The sequence below is a fragment of the Rhipicephalus sanguineus genome, chromosome 7 (assembly GCF_013339695.2).
Source record: "Rhipicephalus sanguineus isolate Rsan-2018 chromosome 7, BIME_Rsan_1.4, whole genome shotgun sequence".
In the NCBI taxonomy this organism is placed as follows: domain Eukaryota; kingdom Metazoa; phylum Arthropoda; class Arachnida; order Ixodida; family Ixodidae; genus Rhipicephalus; species Rhipicephalus sanguineus.
The window spans coordinates 56,884,563-56,903,702 of NC_051182.1; the positions used below are offsets into that span (position 1 = coordinate 56,884,563).

General features: G+C 48.8%; 1 pseudogene; it reads left to right on the forward strand.

Moving 5' to 3' along the window:
• LOC119399459 (fatty acid synthase-like) overlaps window positions 1–19,140 on the forward strand; it is a 178,245-nt pseudogene that overhangs the window by 139,616 nt on the left and 19,489 nt on the right.

The window sequence follows — 19,140 nt, forward strand, 5'->3', positions numbered from 1 at the left end:
TTAAACAAAAAGCACAAAGCACACAAGAAGGGCGTTCGGATTACAGTCGCTAAGAAAGGCCGGTCGATCGCAAGAAGTGCAGTAGCACTTGCAAGGCCTCCTTCTGCGACGTTGTGTCACGTAGATATCCTAGAACGCCACCGTCCACGTCCCTAACGCCGTTTCGAAATAGAGTCGATTAGTAATAATTTGAATGAAGCAGCACGCTACAGCCATACCCATCTATCCATGCGAGTATGCGATGAGTCCAGGCACGGCAGAGCACCGCCGTTTTCTTTGCACATCGTAGCACTGAAAGAAACTGTAGCACTTAACATATCTCCTAGCACCTCCGAAATGAAAGCACAACTCCTAATGCTTGGGGGAATACTTTTTCAATGATCCTCACTGCGACTGACTCCAAAATTGCGGCATGTTTGCGGAGCTGGGAGCCACAAAGAAGACGATGCTTGACCCGAGTCATGGGTCACACCGAGGCGGCTCAGCGGAGGCTGGCAAACGTCATTTTGAGAGGACGTACCGAACGTGTTTCAAGAAGTAACACACAGACAAATATGTCGTTAATTCACGTTTTGAGCACTCTATTGAATAGCAGGAAAAAACAAGCCATTTTTTTATTTCACAACCACTCAGCCCTGATGACCTAATTTGACTCTGCGCTTATTATTCGATAAATAATTGCACCAATGGCTCAATTTGTGTTACTTCTTGAAACACGTTCGGTACGTCCTCTCAAAATGGCGTTTGCCAGCCTCCGCTGAGCCGCCTCGGTGTCACCCATGACTCGGGTCAAGCATCGTGTTCTTTGTGGCTCCCAGCTCCGCAAACATGCCGCAATTTTGGAGTCAGTCGCAGTGAGGATCATTGAAAAAGTATTCCCCCAAGCATTAGGAGTTGTGCTTTCATTTCGGAGGTGCTAGGAGAAATGTTAAGTGCTACACAGACAAATATGTCGTTAATTCACGTTTTGAGCACTCTATTGAATAGCAGGAAAAAACAAGCCATTTTTTTATTTCACAACCACTCAGCCCTGATGACCTAATTTGACTCTGCGCTTATTAGTCGATAAATAATTGCACCAATTGCTCAATTTTTCGTTTGTGTTCTTCTGAGGTCCTAACTATTACGAAAACATGCACAAAGAAGTCTACGACCAAAATAAAAAAAATCCAGGGCTGAAAGGGATATAGATATATATGGGCGAGAGGTACTGGGTACTGCGCACCTCCGCCACTTATGAGGAACCGCTTTTTATTCTAGTCGAGCGCGAGCTGTTCCACAATGAAGATGATATGTCGGGAGTACAAAGGAGAGTCATTGATTTGCTGAGCTCGTGCTCTGTCTCTCTCTCTCTCTGTGCATATATAGACGACGTCATAGTGTTTTCGGCAACTTTTGACGAGCACCTCAAAATGCTGGAAGTTGTTTTACGAGCCATACGGTCTGCGGGCCTCACGCTGAAGCCAGAGAAATGTCACTTTTGATTTGAAGAACTGCAGTTCTTGTTCACGTAGTCAGCCACGCAGGTGTTTGGCCCGATCGTGAAAAAAATGCCGCCGTTGCACAGGTCCCGGTACCGTCCGATAAGAAGGCTGTCAGACGGTTTCTGGGCCTTTGTGCCTATTCTCGACGGTTTATCGCGAACTTCGCACGCATCGCGTCACCTTTAACACACCTGACGAGATACTACATTGCCTTCGAGTGGAACGACACACAGGAGGCTGCGTTTAATGATCTGCGCCAACGACTTCAAACGCCCCCAGTGTAGCCCACTTCGACGAGGAAGCCCCGATGATGCTTCACACTGACGCTACCAATGTAGGCTGGGAGCTGTCCTAGTCCAGCGGCAGGAGGACACAGAAAGAGTGATTGCCTACGCAAGCAGAGCGCTAACACGTGCAGATGCTAATTATTCAACAAGAGAGAAAGAATGCCTCGCCATAGTATGGGCAGTTATAAAATTTCGCCCGTGTTTGTATGGCCGTCCCTTCAAAGTTATTAGCGACAATCATTCACTTTGTTGGTTGACTAATCTTAAAGATCCCTCCAGTCCATTAGCGCGTTGGAGTCTGGGGCTGCAAGAGTGTGATATGACGGTCGTACACAAGTCGGGGAAGCGACATATGGACGCGGACTGCCTGGCACAATCACCAATACAGTCGGTTTCTCTGCCTGATGAGGATGAAATTCCATTCCTTGCTGTCCTTTGCACTTTCACCATCGTCCAACAATGACGCCATGACCCCGAGTTGCTTGGTTTAATTATTACTTAGACGGACGGTCTCAAAGAGTACCAAGAGTTTTTGCAAAAATATTGGTGCCGTTTTGTCTACGAAACAGTGTCATTTATAACAGAAAATTTTCTAGTTGCTCGTCATTCCTGCAACCCTTCGTACTGAGGCGCTTCAAGCATGCCACAACGAGGTGTCTTGTGGCCACTTAGGCTACACGCGCAGGCTGGCAAGGGTTCGGCAAAGAGACTAATGGCCAGGACTCCCAACATCCGTGAAGCACCACATTCGTACTTGCATCGACTGCCGGGGACTCAAGTCGACTCCGACGAAACCAGCTGGTCTCCTGCAACCTGTTCAAGTCCCACGAACGCCGTTTGACCAGATCGGAATGGATATTTTCGGTCCACTTCGTACTTCTACTGAAGGGAACCGCTGGGTTATCGTCGCAACGGATTATCTGACCCGGTACGCCGAAACAAATGCTGTCCAAAGAAGCAGAGCAGCGGAGGTTGCGAGATTTTTCATCGAAAATGTTTTACTGCGACATGGTGCACCAAGCGTCATGATAACAGACCGTTGAACCGCATTCACGGCAGCCCTTTTAGACGACGTCTTGATGCTAAGTGGAACGACTCATCGTAAGACCACCGCCTACCACCCGCAAACAAACGGGCTAACAGAGCGCCTAAACAACACGATCAAAGACATACTTTCTTGTACATGGATGTCCAACACAAAAATTGGGATGAAATCTTGTCCTATATCACATTCGCATACAATACAGCTAAACAAGAAACGACTGGCATGACTCCATTCAGCCTCGTTCATGGAGGAAGGTACGGACGATGTTAGATGTGATGTTACTACACGATTGGGATGATACTGACACGGACGCCGATATGTTTACTGAACGCGCAGAAGAAGCTAGGCAGCTTGCACGCTTGCGGATCCGCCAGCAGCAAGACTACGACGCAGGCCGCTATAATGCCCACCGCAGAACAGTAACCCGGGAAACCGGCGGCAGAGTGTGGGTTTGGACGCCCATGCGGAAACGTGGACCCTTCGAGAAAGTGTTAAGGCGATACTAATGACCATATCGAGTATCGCGACAGCTGAGTGACGTCACCTACGAGGTCGTCCCTGACAGTCCCGATTGCACGAGACGTCGCCAGCACCGGCCTGAACTTGTGCATGTAGGACGCATGAAGCCGCATGTCAGCGACTCACTGTGAGTTCCCATAAAACGGCGGTCCTGGTTTAACATCGGGGCACTGCTCTTTTAAGGAGAGGCAAGTGACACGTATGTATCAAGTCAAGACTACGCCCCCACATTTTCCGGGTGGGAGCGTAGTCACGTGTTATTTTTCATATGTCGTGTGCTTTTCTTATAAGCCAGAAAAAAATGAACATATAATTAGTACATTGCAGAAAATAGCGGAGTTCATTTCGTTAATTGCCGTGTCTAGCTCACAGTAAGCCTGAAAGCCCGAACAGATAAAAAAAGCAACAGCATAAAATTAAAGTGTTAAAAAGCTGTGCAAATTGCCGGCGCGCTATATACTCCTCCGATAAGGCATCTTTATTTCCACATAGGCTATGAAACAAAGATCTCACGGCATAATTTACAATGTTCATATAAACTTCTATCAGCGCAAGAGCAGAATACTCGGACGAAATGATTTCTTCAACCGTATCGCGGTGGCCTTGCGTGTCGAGTTCCGTTATGTTGGTTTCGGATGGCCATGGCACGCTCACCACGCAGCCCATGTTATTTTCCTTCCCGCCACGGTGGTCTAGTGGTTATGGCGCTCGACTGCTGACCCGAAGGTCGCGGGAGCGAATCCCGCGCGCGGCGGCTGCATTTTCGATGGAGGCGAAAATGCTTGAGGCCCGTGTACTTAGATTTAGGTGCACGTTAAAGAACCCCAGGTGGTCGAAATTGCCGGAGCCCTCCACTACGGCGTCTCTCTTAATCATATCTTGGTTTTGGGTCGTTAAACCCCAGATATTATTATTATTATGTGACTTTCCTGCCGGAGAGGAAGATGTGCCTTTCACATGAGACTTCACGTGTAAACAAGAGCGACAAATCTGCCCAGCCAATATAGCCACCTTCCGGCTTCACCAAAGCTTCATAGAGAGTTACCTCAGGGCCCCTCCTCAGTTTTTCCTTCCTCCATACGTTGTCATGTGCACGTCCTGGGAGCGGCAGCCTTATGCGTTTCCTCATGTCTAAATGTGATGCTTTACCGACGTACAGCCCGGCTATCACATTCTTGTGGCACAAGAGTGAAACCGAATTATTTTTAGTTCGTTGTTTCTACATTTGATAAACACGTTTCACCCTTTGCTTATTTTGGTTACGTTTTTAGTTACGTGGTCGCTGGGTTTCATGTAGTTGTCAAAAAAAAAAGAGAAAGAGCGGCTCCTGCGTTGGTCTCCTTCGTTGTTGTCTGCAGTGCACTACGTGTTCTCATAACGTGCGTAGTGCAGCCCATTTTATGGAAACAAGCTAGTTAAAGATTACCTGTAGGCATGATAATTCCGCCAGATTATCTGTTACACAGTGATGTGCGCACTGCATTGAAATCAAATGACAGATTCATTATCTACATCTCGAAATGTTGCAGACAAACGTTGTCAGTGATCTATCAAACTAATTTTTCGCAGTGACCGAAGGGACGCCGAAGCGTATGGTTAAGTATTATTCACCAGACATAAATCCCTCACGCTGTGCCATGGTTTCACAATATGTGTCGGTATTCTAGAGAAACTAGACATCACTTATCACACTTATCACACACAATATGGCCCCAAATGCGATATTCCTCGAAACATACGGGCTAAGCTCACAGTCCCACCGTTACCCAGAAACATGCACCCCGTACACCGCGCAGGCAGAAGGCAAAACAGAGCAAAAACCACGATAAAGAGCTTCGGAAACAACAAAGAAGCGGTCTTCGTAGATGCCGCTCGTTACAAACAAAAACGATGTTTTGTCGCAGCAGTGGTTAATCACAATAAACAATGCAGCAGAAGTCTGACATTAAACACGACACTCATTGAAACGGCGGAAGATACAGCTTATGACCATAGCACAAACTGACGCTCATTATATCATCAGCGATTCACAAACAGCAGTTCGCAACTTTGCAAATGGCAGAACCTCCCCTGAGGCACTGCGTATTCTCAGAACAGGCAAAACAACCCAAGACGACAGATGTGTCTCCATTCTATGGTTCCCAGCCCACACACCCGACATCACGGGAAAGGTCAACGCTTACGAGGCTGCACACAACATAGCTCAACGACTCACTTTCCGGGCTATGATAGGTGTTGGCCCCTCGTCAGAGTCCTCTGATGTGTGGGAGTGCGAGGACCGAATGACTACACCCAATGACATTACTAAACATGAAATCAAGGCTTCGGCGGACGCCCGTCTGGTCGGGAAGAATCATTGAATAAAAAAGACGAACACGCCAACCGCAAGAGAATAAGTTCTCTTTTGGTCGGCGTCTTCGTCTTATTTATTCAATACTAAGCATTATAAACTGCAGAGGCGCGTTTACCGACCACCTCACCTTAAACTCAATAGGTCGCAGTCTGTCCATTGGTAACAGTTACATACCAGGTCATATAACAATCCCGCGCTACTACATGTTATATACCCAGATATATACAAGACAGATCAATGCAAAGATTGCGAAGCACGAGCTACCTTAGAACATATCCTGTGGGAAGGCCAGGGATTAATACACAGTGATGAGAACGCGGCCTCCACCGACAGCCTCCGCGCGCGTTGGCGGGCCGCGCAGCTCAGCTCATCTCTGGACGATCAGCTCTGGGCAATCCAGCGGGCCGAGGAAGCCGTTAGTAGGCAAGACCTTCTAGCCGACACCTCGGCGGGAGCCCAGCCCACAAACACGTCGGATACGAAATAGTTTTTTTTCCATTCCATGTGGAAATAAGTGCGATAATTCTAAATATATCATTTATCAAGGCTGGGGATAATGCAGCGCTAGCGACTATGTCTACAAATTTGGCCCAGAAAGCAACGCATAGTAAAGGCTGAAGTAAGATTACGCCATACTTTATGCTTGTTAGGTCTTTGACATTTTCCTCCAGATTGTCCACCCTAAGGACTTTTATGTAAAATAGCGAAACTCACGTTTTTAACCCGGGATGTTCACACAGGTGACAATGTCACTGGGGAGGTCTTCCTCGGCATGGAGTATTCAGGCCGCGACTGGAACGGACGACGTGTCATGGGAGGTATCAAAGGCCAGTCCATAGGAACTTTCCTGGTTGCTGACCCGGACATGACGTGGGAAATTCCTGCATTCTGGACCATGGAAGAGGCTGCTACGGTCCCCGTGGCATACTCGACTGCCTACTACGCACTGATTGTGCGTGGAGCTATGAAGCCGGGAGAGTCAGTCCTCATACACAGTGGCAGTGGAGGCGTTGGACAGGCAGCAATCGCCATCGCCCTTTCCATGGGTTGCACAGTATTCACAACTGTAGGTGAGTCAAATGTGCAAAAATAAACGTACGGGGGTCGGAGGGCAGGAGCTTTGTATGATAATTGTACGGCTTGTTAAACAGAAAAAAAAAGCACTCCCACAGCTGGACAATGCGCGTGACGTGATTTCCTCTGGAGCAAGACAACGGGCCTACCAGAGTACCAGGGGCGTAGCCAAGGGGGGGGTTGGGGGGGTTCAAAGCCCCCCGAAATTTTTCAGTTTTGCTTGCGTATATATACACGCACACATACAAACGCACGCACGAACATAAACAAAGTATGGTTGAACCCCCCCCCCCCCCCCCCGAAAAAATTTCTGGCTACGCCCCTGCAGAGTACTATTGACAATGCTCTAAGAAATGTGGCAGGCGCGACTGAGTGTGAGAGAGCTCTTCTAAAAAATATTACCGTAGGATGCAGTGAAGGCGCAATGCTAAGGATGCAGCGGAGCTGATGGGCACCTATGAAATCCTGGCTCTTGCGGTTTTGCTAAGTTTGGCAAACTTTCTATTTTTTCTTGCCCTCTTTCTTGTGTATTCTTTCTGTTTTTTTTCTCTCGTTTTCCCTGCTTCTTTCTATTTGTTTATCTCCCTCTCACTCCATTTCTTCCTCTGTCGATCTCTCTATGTTTTCCTATTTCTTCCCTTTCTCTCTCTCTCTCCTTATATTTCTCGCTTGCTTCCTCCTTCTTTCTGTCCTTTTCTCTCTCTATATCTCACTACATTTCTTTCTTTCTCTTTCTTTGATTGCCCCGCCACGGTGGTGCTCTACTGCTGACCCGAAGGTCGCGGGATCGAATGCCGGCTGCGGTGGCTGCATTTTCGATGGAGGCGAAAATGTTTGAGGCCCGTGTACTTAGATTTAGGTGCACGTTAAAGAACCCTAGGTGGTCGAAATTTCCAGAGCCCTCGACTACGGCGTCTCTCATAATGATATTGTTGTTTTGGGACGTTAAACCCCAGATAATAATAATATTATCTTTCTTTGATACTCTCTTTTTTTTCTTTCTATTCCTCTCTTTCTCATCCCTTCTATAGTTTTCTTTACCCTCTTCCCTCCTCTTTTCCCTCCCTTCCTAATCACATCTCTCCTCCTCAAGCTTTTTTCCTTTTCCCACCCCCATGCGACACTATACTCTAGAACGATATGCTATGGACTGCTAGCGTGCCTGCGTAGTAGTGATGCAGAACTATCGATGGTACTATCGATACTATCGATAGCTGACTCACTATCGAACTATCGATGGTGAAAAATACTATCGATAGCGCTATCGATAGTAAAAAATTCGATGGTACTATCGATAGTATAAAATCAACAGCGCGGACTAACAGCAGAATAAATTTGGTTCCCCGCGCGCATGGTACATAGTGGAGCCGGAGGAGCAGGCTGAAGGGCAAGAAAGTTGACATGCTTGTGTTCTTAACCAGAGTGCTTTGCGGACACATGATCATAAAGTCAAACTGTTCAGCTGTAGCCGATATGAAGACGTTACATTTGGTGGGACTGCGCAGCTTCAAATTGATATTGCATTTTAGGGTTTCAAAATAAGAAAATATCAAGAAGTTAATTGTAAGGTGTAAGTGGTTGCTTTGGATACCAATTTATTGATGGATATATTCAGCCATTTTCACTGCGGAAATAATTTATTTCTCTGCCAAAATTCTCATAAATTAAGCGAAGCTGGTGGTAGGCTATCGCAACTATTTTGGCAATACAGCCGGCCAGCAACCGCATCATTATTCACACCACTATCGATAGTATTGTCACGTGGTTGCAACGGTGAAAAGTGCTGCAGCAAGACTGGGAAATAAGGAAATCTTTACTTGGGCGAACATGTGCCCAGAAAATCAAAACTCAAAATACAAGCGATACTTGCTGCGCACTGATAGCGGCGGGAGCAGTCGTCAGCCGTTGACTAATTCGATCATCGATGGAACGCGTTGTCCTTTATTCATCAGTCATCAAACCGTCCAGCGTTATCGCTGGTGCTCGCGTCAGCTCTCGAATAAACTTTGCTCTTCGCGTCCTGCGCGTAATCTTAACAGAATGATTTCAGGCAATTATTAGGCTTCTCAAATATTACGGCGCGGTCTGCGTCAAACGTTGCTAACAGTCTTTGTCGGTGAAACCCGAATACGTCCAAACAAAGCAATGAACACGCGTGGTACTAATATCGCTATAGATAATATTAACGATGGTACTATCGATTGCACTATCGATAGTTTGTCGATAGTAGCACTATCGATAGTTTCAAAGAAACTATCGATACTATCGATAGTCAATTTACCGATAGTTCTGCATCACTACTGCGTAGTCGAGTAGTTAGGACACTTGCCTTCAGATCGAGCGCATGGGAGTGCGAATCCTACCTCGTGAACATTTTTTAGGGGCGAAGCACCTGAGGGTCTCGGCTTGTCGGCGGTGCGTCGTCGTCTGCTTTGCCACGTGCATCGTCGTGACCATTTGCTCGCCTGCATCGTCGAGATCTGTCCATTTGCTTGAGCACAAGAGAGGGCACCACCGCCTCAGCGCTCGCCCTCTGGCGAGAGAGAGAGCGAACGGCACGCGCTGACCATGGAAGCGCTCTTTCTGCGATGAACGCTCAACTACCATCTCCCGAGGAACGAGAACGTGAGCTCGCCCGCGAGAGACAACACAACGAGCGAAATGACCATCGTTCGCTGTGTAACTTCAGCGCGGAAGCCGCTGTCAAAGCGCAAGATAGAAAAACCACTCCCCTCACGAGATAAGCGCGTGCGCTGGCGACCACGCCCTGTAGGGCAAACTGCGTCTGGAGACGCAGGAGGCACGAGCGCATCGCAACGAGCGGGGCAACGACCTTTAAAGCGCTTCCCTCACGCTCGTCGCGCCATCTCACTGGTGACGAAGAAGCACGCTGAAGTGAATAGTGTATATAAATAGCTCGCCGTTAGCCGGCTGAATGACGTACAGTCGCTCTCAATGTGACTTGCAACACGGGAGCGCATGGCCTCACGAGTTTAAAGATTGCGCTTTCTTTCCATTAGCCCTTTTTTCTAAAACTAAACGCTGTTCTCTCACTGGAGGTTGTCCCCAAATAAGAACATGTTATTTAATTACACAAATGAAGCAAGTTGAAGCCATGCGCAATCTTTAAACTCGGGAGGCCACGCGCTCCCGTGTTTCAAGTATATATATTGTAAAGGACGAGATAGAGACAACGCCCGTTCCTGGGCCAAGCTGTTCTATTCTCCTCTCGTCTTTCTCTTCCTCTGCCCCCCGAACTCTCGCGGAAGCCGCCGAGCCCCAGTGCCGCTCTTGCTCTTCACACTCGGCCACGCTGCGGACCTGGCAAACAAAAAAGAAACAACAGTTCAGTCCAAACGGCGCAATCTTTTCTTGAAACGCGACACGTGCACTGCGAAGTTATTTCTCTTCCGCTGGTCGAGTGCAAAGTTTGGATCCGCGGTGCTAACGCGCCACGTGTTCTCTCCCAGGCGTTCGGTGATTGTGAAGGGCCCCTCGAACTTCGCGAGTAGCTTCTTGCCCACACAGCTGGCGCCCCTTTGAACCCACACCTCGTCTCCGATGTTGTACGTCGGGGCATGTCGCCGGCGGCGGTCATAATTGCACTTTTGTTTCTCTTGGGCTTGTGTGGCTCTTTTCCTCGCCGCAGCTCTGATCTTCTGGCAGGCGTCCGTACGGCTGTCATGGCGTGTGATGCTAACAGGAGCGTCTAGCTTGATGACAGCTTTCAGTTGTGGCAGCTTCCCATATACGATTTCGTACGGCGTCGAGCCAGTCGATGTCTGCACCGCCGTGTTAACCACATAGCCAGCAGCTCGAAGGTGGACATCCCAATCGGGCTCTCCTTTCTTCTCTACTTTAGTATACGGAGCGAGTCTTGCTTGAATAGTTTGATTGGTTCGCTCGATAAGGCCGTTTGCCTGGGGATGGAACGCAGATGCATAATGGTGCTGCACCCCCGCCTTAGAGAGGTACTTGTGTAGTTGCCGGCTACGGAATGTTGTTGCGCGATCAGATATCAACTTCTTTGGCAAGCCATGCCTCCATTCAAATCTTCGTTTCAGGAAACCGACTAGATGGTCAGAGGCAAGGGATGGTACGGCTGCCACTTCCACGTATTTGGAAAGATAATCCACAGCCGCAAGAATATAGCGGTTTCCAGCAGATGTGATGGGGAGCGGCCCTATGTAGTCGATGCCTACCGTGTGAAATATCTGATCGGGTACCTCAACAGGTGTCAACAGTCCTGGCTGGCACCCTGGCAGTCGCTTAAACTGTTGGCACGCTTCGCAACTGGCGACGTAAGAGCGCACATTGCTTTGCATTTTCGGCCACCAGAAGCGTTCTTGTAGTTTGCGGAGCGTGGCTCGTTGTCCGATGTGCCCTCCTTCGGGGTCGTCATGAATGGCCCGTAGTATTTCGGTACGCAAACATTTCGGAACGGCCAGAAGGTAGCGTTCTTCCGAGAGGTCCTTGTGCCACTTACGACGGCACAGCACATCATTGCGTATTACAAACATCGGGTTTGTTTTTGTACCCGTTACAGCCGCAATGATTGGGGCCAATTCCTTGTCCTCTTGTTGGGCTTTGGGCATGTTTGCTTGAGCGAAGTAGATGTGATTCTGCCTACTTCCGTCCACACGGGTGAGAGGGTTGCGTGAAAAGGCATCGGCGATATTGTTCAAGACCCCAGCGCGATGACGCACGTCAAAATCGTACTCTTGGAGCGTAATAATCCACCGGGAAAATTTGTGCTTGAGCTGCTGCTTGGAGAACATCCATGTTAAAGCAGCATTATCTGTTACCACGGTGAACCTGCGTCCAAACAGATAGTGCCGAAATTTGTCGTCCACGCTCCACACCACCGCCAGACATTCCAGCTCATTGGAGTGATAGTGGCGCTCGGTATCGGATAGCTTCCGGCTGGCATAAGCGACGATGTGCTCGACGCCGTCTAAATCGCGTTGAACGAGCACTGCCCCTAGACCGACTTGGCTAGCATCGGTGTGGACTTCAGTGGTCCAGTCATCATTAAAGTGACTCAACACTGGACAGAGAGTGAGCTTCTGCTTTATCGTCCGAAAAGCGGTGTCTTGCGCATCGCCCCATTGAAATGGGACGCCCTTCTTGAGGAGATCGCTCAGGGGAGCTGCAATCGAAGCGAAGTGGGGAATAAACCTCCGCAAGTACGACGCCATGCCCATAAATGATTGAACCTGCTTCAAGCTGGTTGGTGTGGGATAGTCTGACACTGCCGCGATGCGCTCCGGGAGTGGCTGTATACCGTCAGGAGAAATATTATGTCCAAGGTAGGCTATCTTAGACAGACCGAACTGACACTTGTCGCGGTTCAAGCGGAACCCCGCCTCGTAGAGTCTGTGGAGCACTTCGTCTAAATTTCGCAGGTGTTCGTCCTCGGTGGTGCCAACGACCAGGATGTCATCCAGGTAGACCACGCAGGCTCGGTTCTTGAGGGAGCCTAGGACTGAATTCATCGCACGCTGAAATGTACTGGGGGCCGTTCTGAGCCCAAACGGCATGCGATTGAATTCGTATAAGCCTGATGGAGTGCGAAAAGCTGTCTTGCTTTTATCTTCTTCTGCGACGTTAATCTGCCAGTACCCTGCACGTAAGTCAAGTGACGAGAAGAATTTGCAGTGGCGAACTGTATCAATGGCGTCGTCGATACGGGGTAGTGGATAGGAGTCGGGCGTCGTACACTTATTGAGCTGCCTGTAATCTACGCAGAAGCGCATGGATCCGTCTTTCTTTCGCACGAGCACGACAGGGGCTGCCCAAGGACTTGACGAAGGCCTAATTATGCCTGCTGAGAGCATCTCGCGCACTTGATCTGCGATAACGGCGCGCTCCCTCTCAGCGTATCTTCGCAACGGCACGCATATCGGGGAGTGGTTGCCCGTCGGTATTCGAGGCAACAACATTTTAGTGCCCGGGAGATCGGCTGTTGAGTCGGCGAATACCGCTTTATGACGAGACAGTATATCATCTAATGCAAGCGGACTAGGCAGCTCACCTCGCGGCGTTGGCAGGGCCGTCGCAGTAGTCTCGGTAGACGAAGACCGGAGCTCAATGTGGCCGCGATCGATGGTGATCTGGATGTCATCTGACAGGAGAAAATCTGTTCCTAGAATCATGTCGGCAGGCAGGTCCTCGAAAACAGGAATGGCTGGGAGAAACTTTGTCCCCGCTGTCGTTCGGATGTAGACGTCAAGCATGCCCACTGGAGTCACGCTGCCTCCTAGTCCGCGAAGTGGTGGCTGCGTCCACGGGGAAATGGTGTCGGGAGCGTGACGCCGGTGCAGTGCCGTTCGTTCAGCGCCGGTATCCACGAGCGCGGACAATTCGCCGATTCCTTCGACATGTACTGGTAACAGTGGTGTTTGAAACGCCTGATATTGAATCCGGGAGTGCGGTTGTTGGCGGCATTCCTTGGCGTTGTGTCCAATACGGCCGCACGAAAAGCAACCCCGTCGCGAGGAGGTGGGTGGCGGCGGATCGGGCTGCTGAGCCCTGCCGCTACTGAGACGACGTCGAGTACTCTGCTGGAGTTCCGCGGCCTTGTGAGCGAAGATAGTGGGTGAAGTCTCCGGAGACTGAGAAGACAGGATGGCCGCATGAGTAGCATCCCACATTCCGTCGACGACGTACTGACGCGCTGCTGGAGACTGCCACGTGATCCTACAAGCGCTTAGGAGCTGGAGCTTGTCATAAATGTAGTTGGTGACGTCTTCAGTGGGAGCTTGTTGGCGCGATCGCATCCGCATGAACTGGTCATCATATGATGATGAGAGCGGGGTGAAGGCTCTCACCAAAGCTGCACTCCATTCCGTCCAAGTGTGGTGATGACAGCCGTCGTACCGTTGCCATGCTTTGGCCGAGTCGCGCAGTCGGCTTTCGGCGAACGACAATTTGACGTCCTCAGGCCATGATTGGTGACGGGCTAATGTATCGATGGTTTGCAGCCACAGGGTTGGGTCGTCCTGAAACCCTCGAAATTCAGGAACTTCAGTAAGATATGGCGAAGGCAGCGCTGGACGTGCCAACGCTCTTGTAATGCAGGCATTGGTGTCCTCGAAGGACTTCCTTAAGGTAGTAATTGCCTGCGTGAACCCGGCAAAGTCGCAGGAAGCCGCATTCGAGGCAAGACTACGTACCTCTGGCATGGATGCAGGGGGCGTTTGTGCTGTTGTTGGGGCAGTGAAGTCCGAGGGAGCGTGGACAGCGTCCCTTGGGACCAAGGTAGCGTCCATCTGCAAGGCAGTGGAGTAGGCGACTTGAGGTACGGGGAAGCCTACCGATGATCCGGTTGGTACAGGAGCGGGGTTGAGCTCGAAGCCCGAAGCCACCGTAGGAGAAGGAGCGGATCGCGAAAGGGTGCGTCCGCTCCGTAGGACGGTGTGCGGTTGCAGGTCGCCGAGCAGAGGTTCGTCGGTCGTAGGCTGCGCCATTGTAAAGGACGAGATAGAGACAACGCCCGTTCCTGGGCCTAGCTGTTCTATTCTCCTCTCGTCTTTCTCTTCCTCTGCCCCCCGAACTCTCGCGGAAGCCGCCGAGCCCCAGTGCCGCTCTTGCTCTTCACAATATATATACACGGGTGCTTAAGGCGACGGCAAACGGCAGCCGTTAGTGTCCATATAGGTGCTCACGCAATACGAGTACTCCAGTTGCACCCAATGTAAATCTGCAGGAACAGCGCAGCTGCTGTTCTGTGCTCTGCTGACTTTTAGGGGCGAAGCTCCTTAAGGCGGCACCCGTTCGTCCCTCGTAGTCGTCGCCGTAGTAGTAGTACTAGTAGTAGTAGTCGTAGTCCGTAACAAGTCTTACGCTTTGACCTCCAAGGTGGTGCCGGTGGGACATTTTTCCTGTGCGTTGTTGAACAATAAGAAATTCGCAGCGTGCGCGTTAACTAAAAGCCGAATTCTTCTGTCTCTCATTCCCCATTAGCAGCCATTGGCATGTTCCAGTAGGAAACGTTAGTAGAAGTAGAAGTGTAAGTGTTAGCTAAAAGCCGACTTCTCCTGTCTCTTATTCCCATTAGCAGCCATTGTTTACCTCCAAGGTAGTGCCTGGTGAAATTTCTCCTGTGCGTGATTAAACAATAAAAATTTCTTTCAAAACGCCGTTGATTGATGAAATAAACCAACGAAAGACGCCAGATGCTTTGTAAAAGCAGAAAGAAAGAACTCCAGATGTTTCTAAAGCAAAACGAAGAGACGCCAGCTGCTTAACGAAAGACGCCAGATTTTTCTAAAGCAATGGTTTTCTAAACAATGAAAATTCACAGCGTACATGTAAAATTAGAGTGAGCTGCAAGTCGTCATAGCTCATCGAACCTTTAGTATAAACGCGCCCGATCTACCGTCGGTGATGATGTACTGGGCAGAATTCACGGAAGATTCACGGTTTACCGATGAACCTCCGCAGCTTCGCCCACTCATCGTCATTCACTCCGTGAATATGCTGTGATTTTTTTCTCATATCATGTGATTTTATGCGGGTGCCTGTGATTGCGTTATTCATAGAGTGTAGATGTACAAAGAACAGCATAGCCATACAATTACTGCACCGCTGCAGCCCCCGCCCTCTACCTTCATTCCATCACTACCCCCTCGGTACAATCACCACAAGGTCTAATGCGAAGTGCGCGCTTCCCAGTTTTACTCTGCGGCCACCGCTTCATCCGCGACCGAGGCAGTTACGCCATCGATGGCTGTGCCTGGCAACATGTGCGCGAATACGAACGCTCATCTCTCGCCAGGCTCATCCCTAGAACTGTCCCTCTGTTGAGTCAGTCAGTCAGTCAATAATTTAATTGTAGATCCTGTGGAGTTTAAGACGCCGTGGAATCGAGGGAGGACACCCTAGCAGCCGCTACCGTAGGCGACGCCCGAGTCGGGGCGGTAACGTGGTGGCGTTCCTCCAGTTAATAGAAATATTCAGGTGTGAGCCATTGTTCTGTCGTTTCCTTTCTACTGGGCACACGGTTATATGCTTCAAATCGCATTGACGTTCCTATTAAATGCTCCTCAATCGTTTAGCGAAAGAAGGCCTCGGATGTGCTTAGCACGACTCTCTATATTTACATTTATTTTCTGTGCTTTGCAGGATCTCAAGAAAAGAAGGATTTTCTGAAGAGGCGGTTTCCAGCGTTACAAGAACGAAACTTTTCAAACACACGTGACCTGTCGTTTGAAGAACACGTCATGTGCGAAACTGAAGGCCGGGGTAAGCTCGTTGTTTAACGGTCAAGTGACAAGCGCCATTCACGGCCATTACTGAAAAATGTGCAATACTGACGTAACCTAGGCTTGCATATTCGGGCGTGAATAACTATCATATTCTGCGTACTTAAACGGCATCCAGAGCCACTAACGTACCCACAATCGTAAACAACTTTCATGCGATGCTAGGGTGTACAACGTTTCGGAAATGGACATTTGTTTACCTTGTATTACAATGCATAATATACGTCTACGCGTTCCATATTGGCTTTGCCATGTTCGGTGCAGCTGAAATTTGTGCAGGGACATTCGGAACATCACTCGAAGTGTGCAATAAGCCGAACATAGGGAGTATGTCACGGACAAACTTTAAACACAGGGAGCTCTCAGCAACTAACGACATAAAATATATATTACGGACAACGCCAATAGATGCAGTGTTCGTATACGTCCACTATCTCGCTGTTTGCAGGAAACCTCAAGAACAGCCGAATGAGGAGGGCGCGCCATTTTGCGGCTTTTATGTCTTGAGAAGCCACAACCAGGTCTTTCCCTATCGGGGAATGAGGTTCTGTATAACGGTTGCGAAAATTAGTCAGTGCCAGATTACACAGCCTAATCTCTGGTACAGGGAGCATATTTACATTTAGGTATTTTGCTGGCAGTTTTCGTCGCGAATCTCGAAACGTTGCTCTGAACGCTAAAGCTCTGACGTTGCAAAGTGGTGGTGCTCAGCAGGCGCAACAATTGAACATGCTCCTCAGTATGATCAAACGTACTCCGCACTGTGAAAATGTTTAGTCGTAGTCAGCCTTAGATGCTTCCTCTTATGCAATGTCGAGGGTTTAATAATTGCACAATGTACTGCAATACACATTCTACTCATGATATATTCGCAAGCAAATGAGGCACCACGCTGGTACTGATAACGCGCACACGATGTTCATCTGTCTAGTATGTACGATCAATATTATTGTTGTTTATAAGTTGCCTTTCTATACTTCTAGTTAGGCACTTCGCACGCTTAATGATTTTTGTTGGTTTTCATATGTACATATACTTGCCAACGCAGCAAGGCTATTATTTCATGCTAAGTACTGCTATGGTTTAGTCTTAGTGGGACGCTTTCTAGCTCTCTTTTCAAGATCAATCTCCATTAAAGTTCTGAATACGCTCTTATGATCTGTGTCGTTGGACCCACAACGAGGTCCTTATCGCTGCCTTTTGATACACACTCTGTCTCAGGTGTGAATCTGGTGCTGAATTCGTTGGCCGGCGACAAGTTGCTGGCCAGCGTGCGCTGCTTGGCAAAACACGGTCGATTCTTGGAGATTGGGAAGTTCGACCTGTTCGAGGACAAAAACCTGGGGATGTCTGTGTTTCTCCAAGACGTTAGCTTTCACGGGGTCATGTTAGATTGCCTGTTGAACGATGAACCCAGTTCTGTGGCAATGAAGCGCCACCTCAGATCACTTATCCTCGAGGGAATCGACTCTGGAGTGGTGTTACCGCTGAAGGCCTACACGTTCACCCGAGAGGAGACCGAGCAAGCATTCCGTTTTACTGCTGCTGCTAAACACACTGGGAAAGTTTTGATTCAGGTGAGTCATGCTCGCAGATACGCGGTGTTACAATGCAAAATAACGGTCTGGTAATTGGGGTACAGTACGCTATCCGTGACAAGACAAATGTACCACTGAAGGCAGTCGCCTCACTTCTTAGATGCATTCTTAGATTCATTTCTTAGATGCATTCCGCGCTATTTAATGAAGCATGTTCTGAGAACAATATTAATGAGAACTAATAGACAAATATGCCAACTAATGTACACGGAATGGTAATTGAGATAATGTTAATTGTAAGTAAGAAAGTAAAGTGAACTAAAAGATAATTTGCCGCTGGCAAAGACCGAATCTGGGACTTGTGAACAACACGTCCGATGCTCTATCACTGAGCTATTCGAGGGCGGTCATTCTGCCATCCACTTTATGGGCTATATATGTGCATCTAAGCTTAGGAGTGTTGGTTAGCGCCGATAACAGCCATGGCGGCGAGTGTCGAACACTTTTGTCTGCCTGTTGGCGTCACGTAGCACGATATCTTTTTACGAGCTGGCAGCTGACCAATCATCCCTCGCATGCTACCTGAAGGCACCAAGTCCGCCAGACCGAGATCCTCGCTATGAATAAGAAAAGAAGACTTTTTAGGCATCGTTTGTCTTTGTTAGACACAATATTAAAGAGAACTAACAGAAAATAATGCCAATGAAAGTACAGGGGATGTTAACTGTAGTAATTAGGGTATAAATGTGAGGAAAGTAAAGTGGACGGAAAGACAACTTGCCGCTGGCAGGGACCGAACCTGCGATCTTGGAATAATGCATCCGATACTCCACGACTGGGCTACGGCGGCGGTCATCCTCCCGTCCACTTTATGTGGTATATATGTGCATCTGAAGCTAGGAGTGTTAGTCACCGCCTATCGCAGCCATGGCGGCGAGTGTGGAACACTCTTTTTTTTCTGTATGTTGGCGTCACACAACACGTGATCTTTTTTACGAGCTGGCAGCTGACCAATAATCCCTCGCATGCTTCCTGAAGGCGCCACGTCTGTCAGAACTAGACTCTCGCTATGAATAGGAAAAGATGACTTTTAAGGCGTCATTTTTCTTTGTTAGACACAATATAATGAGAACTAACAGACAATAATGACAAGGACTCTAGGAATTAGGGTATAAATGTGAAGACAGTAATGTCGACGAAACGATAACCTGCCGCCGGCTTTATGCGAAGCTCCCTCAGGGCAGTTGCTGTCTCAAACATTTACCAATGAAGGATTGTGCCGAGACACACTGTAGTGCTTCAAGAACACAGCATGAGAGAGGTATGTGTGGTAGCTACTGTCTTGTGTGACGTTTACCTCCAAACGTGATGTGCCATGTAGCGGCGTTGCGACAGTCCCCGCTATGTGCTTTTACGAACATGAGAAAATATTTGCAGGGGTTCTAATACGAAATTACCGCACAATATTTCTCTGCGTGGATATTGAGGCTCACATGCCGCGGTGCTATACCAAATTAAGGGGACTTTGAGGTCTTTCATTAAACATCACCACTGCTCCACCCAAAACTTCTCCT